This window comes from Poromitra crassiceps (genome assembly GCF_964638095.1).
Source record: "Poromitra crassiceps genome assembly, chromosome: 2".
NCBI lineage: Eukaryota > Metazoa > Chordata > Actinopteri > Beryciformes > Melamphaidae > Poromitra > Poromitra crassiceps.
Window position 1 is genome coordinate 6632425 of NC_139624.1, and position 8632 is coordinate 6641056.

General features: G+C 47.0%; 1 long non-coding RNA gene across 1 annotated transcript; it reads right to left on the reverse strand.

Annotated features, from left to right (window-relative positions):
• Positions 1–6058: 6058 nt before the first annotated feature.
• LOC310772253 lies at positions 6059–6935 on the reverse strand. Its single transcript, XR_014552479.1, has 3 exons — positions 6795–6935; positions 6468–6612; positions 6059–6121 (listed from the first exon to the last, which is right to left on the reverse strand). It is a non-coding gene; the product is annotated as an uncharacterized lncRNA (long non-coding RNA).
• Between the last annotated feature and the right edge of the window lie 1697 nt (positions 6936–8632).

Genomic DNA, 8632 nt, shown 5'->3' on the forward strand with positions numbered 1-8632 from the left:
TGTTCACAGTCTCCTCGTTCCTGCGCACCCCACAATTGGGGACCCAAACGTTATCTAAATCATGCACAGCACACTGCACGATTAATCAAAATAAAATGGCAATCTTGATTCCTATTAAGCGCCGATCTCATTTCTCAATTACGTAATTTCTGACGCATTTTCATTTGGGACATCAGCTGCAATAAAACAAGCAATCCTACTTTCGTGATGAAGTGAGCACACACATTGCAGCGAGGAGGCGGAGCAGTCAGCACTGAGACCGGGCACTGAGAAGAGAAAATAACCCAGCCGCAGACAGTGACACCGGAGGGCTGTACCACGAAGATCCAGGATCTGTCCCTTGATCTGGTTTGTCTAAACCAGATAATTGCCACGGAGCTCGATTGTAGTTAACTTGTACCACGAACGTAGATCGCTCACTCGTTAAGTAGAACCAGGTTTTTCTAATCAAGTTGAGAGCGCGTGCACATGAAAATGCCCGTGCACAGGAGTTGTGCCTGCAAAAGAGGCGTGGTTTTTAACAACTAGCCAATCACAATGCAATATGGACTGCTCCAGCTCAGAACCGTAGCTTTTACAGTGCCAGACACGCCTATTTTCTCATTCATTCAAAGCCAAACCGTGAAGCTTTACTACTATGTCAGAATCAAAATCTGCATTGGATATTATTAGTCTGTTCCCGAATGACTGTCTAAAGTTACCACTTTTATTCACATCAGTCATTTATTTGAAGAGCGGTTTCTGCCTCCATGTATCCTACAGCAGCTCAATTCACCCTCTCAATAAACTCAATAAAACCGGCATGTCTTTTTTGCGAGTGGAAGCAATGTGTAATCTATCTCAGTCCAAAATCCGTATGTATAGACCATTTAGGCTCAATGAATAATAATGATCTCATGATGTGTTTAGTCGCACTGATTGAATAATTCCTATAGGCTAATCAATAAAAAAAAGAATGATAATAAAATTAAAAAGGCTTCTGAACTGAATCGACATGGTACGTGCGGGCATAGATTTCATTTATAAAAAATAGCCTATTTTGTGGTCACATATATAGGCTATTGTCAGCAGTCGCATATCTCCATATTTCATATAATGATGCTGGAAATATGAAGTTCAATCACATCATACAGGCCAAAAGCAACACAGTTGCAGCTGCAAAATGCAGGAGTAGCCTAGATATGTTATATTAAATTGCTTAGATGTAGTAGCCTATTCTAGCATGTATGACCATTTCCAAACCAACGTCAGCCTCAGCTCCATTGCGCACACGGCACCGTGCACTTTGGAGACGTTTATGTAACCTTTTTATGCCGGTTTAGTGATATTTCTCCACTCACCATTCAGCTGCAATCGACCGGCGCGGTCAGACAACGTATCTAGGCTACTTGAGAGTACAAAAATGAATATATAAAAACATATTCCAAAGTGGTAAGTAGGGCTTAATTTAAATGTAGCCTGCAACAAGTGCAAGGCTAATCAGTCCTCGATTAATTCAACAGGAGCAATTTTTTTTCTTTTTTCTTTTCTTTTGAATGCGATGTATTTTTCATATGGGCACCATATGAATGGTGACTCGCTGTTTCCAGAGAGCTGATTGGTAAGCAGGTGGGTCTTTCATCGGTTTTGATCTTATCCTCTGAACTTAACCTGCTACAAAGCAGCCGTAGAGCATAAGTTGCTATGGTGATCTATCTCGATAAGAAGTTAACTAGCGTCGTGGTACGGCAAAACTAGGGTTAAACCTGAAGTTACCTCGCTAAGCCACTAATCTTGTTTCGTGGTACACCCGTCGGGGCTGAGAGGGAAAATGTTTTAAATAATAGTAGGGCAAACAAAAACGACAAAATGAATCCAGCGACAAATGGTTCACACTCTGCTGTGTGGAAGTTTTTTGGGTTCAAACAAGACGACAACACATAGGCTACTTTGCAAGCAGTGTAAGATATCAGATATGGCTCCCATCAACCCTGCAAAATTAGGGATTTACAGGAGCAAGCGCTATTCAATGCCCTCTCGCAACTACTCTTCAAACGTTGCATTATGGTCTACAAAATCAGCAGTGAACAAACATGGAGACAGAATTGCGAGGAAGATATAATATTGCGACAAGGAGAGATTTATGGTCCAGCCAAACTATGGAACCATATGAATAATGAGCCTGCCGGACTTCAGCATGAAAAGTCATGCCTATCAGGCCCAGCTCCAGACCCAAATTACAGTGGCCTGCCCTTAGCTTGGGGGGCCAAGCTACCCAAGGGGGGTCCGGGGGGATTCTCCCCCGGAAGAAGATTTTGTACATTTTAAAGTAAAATTCGTCAACCTGGTGCATTTGAGAGCAAAATGAAGAGGCTAAATCTATGAAGAACTACACACATCTCTAATGTGTTGTGATTTTACAAATAATTAGGCCTAAACAATTAATATTAAATGTATTTACACATTGTGCACAAATTGTATTCATTGTGACAAATATGTAACAAATAGTTAATATCCAGCCAGAATCATTGCAAATGGATGTTCAAAGTAACAGTTAGCAATTGCATTCAGTTAATCAATGCCTAATGACAGGTAGATTCCGTTTTAAACTTTAAAACAGAAAAACGGAAAAACGTTTTTAGCAAAAAAATAAAAATAAAAATAAAATAAAAATAATAATGGGGGGGCCAGTTTGGGGAATGGGGGGGCCCAGCCCGGTCTTTTTGAAAAAGATCAAATTTTATACATAGTGTAACGAGTCAGGAAATACACTGAGGCTTTCTTCTTAATTATGCTCTTTATTAGCACCCGACAGAGCACTGGTGGCCGTGCCCATGCCACAACACACACCAACCTCGCTAGCTCTCTCTTAGCTTAGCATAGCTCTCCACACACAGCCGTCTCTCACAGGCTCACGCTCCAACTCCCCGAGCTGTTTCGCTCTCTCGCACAGCTCCCCTCCCCCAGCCAATCCCAGGTGAGCCTCTCTCTCTCACCCCACCCACTGGCTGTACGCTGCCTTCACTGTCCCACAGAACCCCGTAAATCCCCACATACATGCCAAACCCCACAGGTAACCCACATGCACAGAACAGCATAACACACAGAGACAGTCAGACATCAACAAATACATTAGCACACAAAACGAGCCCGCTACACTACCTCCTCCCCATTAAAGTTTCTCTCCCACGAGAAGCACACTTAAGTCCCCAACCCCCAGGTGGGGTCAGTACTCCCCACATCCAAATGTTGGCTCCAATAGAAAAGTTCACGAACACGGCAGAGCGTCTCCTCAGCCCCGAAATGACCGGATCTGGGGGCCCTGTGTGCCCACTGCAGCACCAATCCCCACAGGTAGCTGGGCACAACCGCCTGGAACACCCTTTCCCCGTGCGGCCCCCCGTCTCCAAAAGGCCGTCCTTACACAGACGCAGGTCCGGAAACATTCCACAGTCCCTTCGTGGCACCGGAACACATGTGAATCTCCTCCACGGGGGGGCGGCGTCCCGCCGCCACCCACACGAGCACCGGACCGATGTCAGCATCCTCCGCCTGCCTGCGTCCCCACTCATCTACGTCAACATCCACTATGGTCACGTCGTCATCCGTCAGGTCCACATCTGAACAGTCCCCCTCTTCTTCTTCCTCCTCCTCTTGCACTCGCTCGTCCTCCCGCCCCCCACCCACAGGGGGCGGCGTCACTGCCTCAGCTTCCTGCACAGCAATCGTGGGGTGTGCAGAACGGCTAGGCTGGGCCGGCTTCTCCGGCATTGGCACCACCCGCTCACCTGGAATCACGAGCATCGCTCTCCCGACTGTAACAACGTTCTCTTCCCTCCGGCTGCTCACATTCTCCCCAGCCCGTGTCCCTCCTCAGTCCTCCAAAATCTCAGTGCAGTTTCTGGTCAAATGTCCAGGCTCCCCACATGAACAGCAGAGTCTCACCTGCCAGCCGCCCGCACGTCTCTCCTCTCGCGCTGTCCTCTGATCTCCGACAGTGTCCCGACACTCCCTGTTTAGATGCCTGAATGCACCACACGTCCAGCAGACTCCCGGGCGCCCCCAGGACCGCTTCCATGCGGCCATGGTCTGGCCCCCTGGAATGCTGTGGCCCCCCTTAGCCAGGTGACCATGTCCCCCACAAGTCCAACAAACTCTCTGCGGCTCCTCCATCCGCTGTTCTCCACGCTGCGTGGTCTCCCGCAACAGCTGCATCAGCTCCTCCGCCCAGGCAGGCGTCACCTCCAACAGCCGTCTGATCTCCTGCTTCAGGCGGGCCTCCATGCCAGCAAACTCCGAGCCGAAATCCGGAGCCAGTATATACTTCTCCTCCTCCGCCTTCATCTCCAGGCGATCCCCGCACCGCGCCATCATCCTCGTGGTCCTCGGCAGCAATTAGCAGCCATACCGCTAATGCTTAGTTTGACTTCTGACACCAGTGTAACGAGTCAGGAAATACACTGAGGCTTTCTTCTTAATTATGCTCTTTATTAGCACCTGACAGAGCACTGGTGGCCATGCCCATGCCACAATAACCCCCACAAACACACACACCAACCTCGCTAGCTCTCTCTTTGCTTCCTAGCTTTCCACACACAACCGACTCTCCCAGGCTCACGCTCCAACTTCCTGAGCTGTTCCGCTCTCTCCCACAGCTCCCCTCCCCCAGCCAATCCCAGGTGAGCCTCTCTCTCTCACCCCACCCACTGGCTGTACGCTGCCTTCACAGTCCCACAGAACCCCGTAAACCCCCACATACATGCCAAACCACACAGGTAACCCACATGCACAGAACAGCATAACACACAGAGACAGTCAGACATCAACAAATACAGTAGCACACAAAATGAGCCTGCTTCAATACATAATTTCTTTTATACAGAAAATAATTAAATTGACCAGAATGCACCAGTCTGAATCTTGAGATTGCAATGATTCCGTAAACATGCCATGTTAGCTTACTGGGAAAAGGCTAAGTATGGCTCCAAAGTTGATCTGTCTTTACCATGAGGTTCGTCTCACGTTGCCAGACCCAACGACGTATGTCAGCAAGGAGGGTCTGAATGACATATCAACTTTCTGGGAGACTTCCCCCAAAATCCCTCCAGATGCTGTGGGAGAAATCTGATTGGCTGGGCACCGGCCCACGATGTCTGTGTTTGGTCAATTCATATGTCTGTCAAGCATAGTTTTTTTTTTGTCTTGGGGGCGGGTGCTAACTACTTTTCAGAGTTGTGTTCCAGACATGTTCGTCAATATCAATGATTGTAATAAGTTTTAGTAGCCACGTCATGAGCTCACCTTGTCTCACGTCCTGGGTAACAGATGAGCTCACCTTGTCTCACGTCCTGGCTAACATGAGCTCACCTTGTTTCACGTCCTGGGTAACAGATGAGCTCACCTTGTCTCACGTCCTTGCTAACATGAGCTCACCTTGTCTCACGTCCTGGGTAACATGAGCTCACCTTGTCTCATGTCCTGGGTAACAGATGAGCTCACCTTGTCTCACGTCCTGGCTAACATGAGCTCACCTTGTTTCACGTCCTGGGTAACAGATGAGCTCACCTTGTCTCACGTCCTTGCTAACATGAGCTCACCTTGTCTCACGTCCTGGGTAACATGAGCTCACCTTGTCTCATGTCCTGGGTAACAGATGAGCTCCCCTTGTCTCACGTCCTGGCTAACATGAGCTCACCTAGTCTCACGTCCTGGCTAACATGAGCTCACCTTGTCTCACGTCCTGGCTAACATGAGCTCACCTTGTCTCACGTCCTGGGTAACATGAGCTCACCTTGTCTCACGTCCTGGCTAATATGAGCTCACCTTGTCTCATGTCCTGGCTAACATGAGCTCACCTTGTCTCACGTCCTGGCTAACATGAGCTCACCTTGTCTCACGTCCTGGCTAACATGTGCTCCCCTTGTCTCACGTCCTGGCTAACATGAGCTCACCTTGTCTCACGTCCTGGCTAACATGAGCTCACCTTGTCTCACGTCCTGGCTAACATGTGCTCACCTTGTCTCACGTCCTGGCTAACATGTGCTCACCTTGTCTCATGTCCTGGCTAACATGTGCTCACCTTGTCTCATGTCCTGGGTAACAGATGAAGGCCCTGCCGCTGCTCCGCTCTCGGTGGATGATTCTGAAACTGAGGGCCATGTGTTTCATGATGTTAAAAGCTTTGCAAAGTAATGTTGTTGCTATGATGCAGATTCATTTACCATACTGATTAATTTATTTTATATGCTGAAAATCTGCTCCAAGGGAGCTAGATTCCTGGCTGCATACGTGTGTGTGTGTGTGTGTGTGTGTGTGTGTGTCAAACACACACACACACACACACACACACACATGCACACGCACAGAGCAGAGATGCCACAGCAGACTGTGAATGCAGCCAGACTGAAAAATGATCTAGAGCATTAACCACCATCAACTTCTCCATTCTAACAGACTGAGTGAAGCTGTAGGAGGATTTAAGTCTTTACCAGGCAGATCAAGCTCATGATTCCAGACTGGTCTCCTCTCTTCATTTTGGACATCCAGAGTCACTTCCTTTGTGCTTGTATCCAGGTCAACCACAAATGTTGGGTGGTAATTTGGTCCATATTTTGGATAAAATGGTAAGACATACTGAAACCAGGAGAAGTGTTGTTGTTTTTGCTCCCGAAAATATGATATAATTGAATGTTCGTGTTTTACATGTAAAATAACTGAATCTTTATAACACACACACACACACACACACACACACACACACACACGTTAAAGCATCATTAACAGAGATATTTAGCAGGAAGTTGTATTTGACGTACCTCAGGCTTAGGCTGTACTTTATACTCCTTCGCAGGAGTTTGAGTTTTGCAGTGGAGACTGTATCTTTGATCTTTGGAGAGAAGACAATCGGACGGAGTCGGGATGTCCTTAGCATTTTCTTGTCCTTCTTGACCTTTCAGAAAGGCTTTTACCTTAAATTATATCACAACAGTTGTATTTGAAAGATCGTTTCACTGTCGTGTTCATGATGACAATCTTCTCAACAGTTTGACATGTTTAGATACATATAACACCGTAGTGCATGTGTGTGTGTGTGTGAGAGAGAGAGAGAGAGGGGGGGGGGGGGGGGGGAGATTTGGTCAGCGGTCATTTTTGTGTGCATACTATCTGCTATGGGTGTTGTTAGTCCTGGCATTTGTTGCCCCAAATGTTTTATTAAGAGTATATTGTATTGATCAAAAATGCAAGATTTAGCTTCCTCTCTGTGTGCAAGTAGTAGCCTCACCTATACTGTAACAAAAGGAAGAGACATCACTCTCATCACAGTGTTCAAATTTTGCATTGGGGCTAGACTTTAGGGGACAGTTCTATAGATACAGTCGGTCTGTGTGAGAACGCCCACAAAACGTTACTTCCGCTAGCGTTGTGTCAGTAGGGTGTGGGGGAAAACCAATAATATATCTTAATGACCTGACTCACCTGTGGAAGGTGCTGCAGCTCTACACTACAGGATCGGGGATTCAAGAGCAGGTACACATACTGTTCAGATGTGCGTTTCCTGCGGGGGTTAATGTTGCATTCCTTTATGGCAAAATAACTGGGATGTGAAGGCTAAATGACGTCACATCCGTTTTGTTAGCGTTCCATTTGCAGAAAACTTGAGCTGGGAAGTTCACTGTTCACTGGTCAGATCCAGTCACTAGCCAGGCTAGCCATTGTTAGCAATAACAGTTGATAACAAGGCATTTCGCTGCATTTTGCGCATGCAAACACTGCAGCCTCATGTCCACACAGATAGAAGTTAGGCAGTGATGTGTGTACAGCTGATTTAATGAGACACAAACAAGACAGAAGTGCTAATAAAAAGCATTTACTACGATTATAACTACTGTTGTCGCAGCCATCTTGGATTTTTGAGGTCGGGGCTGCTGAGGCTCCTACGAGTTTGGAATGGAAAATACCAGCTCTAGTGACGTCACCATCCCAGCTCATGACCTTTGAACCATAAGATTGGCAGTCCCAGTTATAATGGAATGCACGATTAATCCCCAATCCTGTCTGCCTGGGCTGGGCTAGCAGCTGAATACTAACTCTGCTGCCTGCAAAGAACAGGAAGACTTCCCCCACGCTGACCCATTGAACACGCATCTATGACAAGACGCCGCCTGAATGTATTGAAGTGAATGGGGCAGGCATGGAAAGTCCCACTATAACCCATTATATCTGTGTTGATTCACCTTCTATCTATATTTTATTGATTGATATATATATATAAATATGGCAATGTGGGTTAGAGAGCTGCAAGCCCGAGGGTACCGTCGCGGGCCCCTCGGGCCTGGCCAATACGGGCCGGGGCCGGGCTTTTTTTCTTCTTTTTTTAATTAATAGGTCCGGGCCGGGGTCGGGCCGTTTCAATAATTAAATTAAATAACGTTGTATTACTCGCTTAATTTTACACAGCAGAGCACAGTCAGACAAAGAGGAGGAGTGCACAGACACTCCCCCAGCCACACAGTCACACACAGACCCTCACGTGACGTTAGTCTGCCATTCATACTCATGTCATGACATGTAGCTTTCTGCTCAGTCAGCGACAGACAGCGTGCTGTCTCTTAGTGTGTAAAAAACAACAAAACAAGCTGTGTGTGCCGTGTCC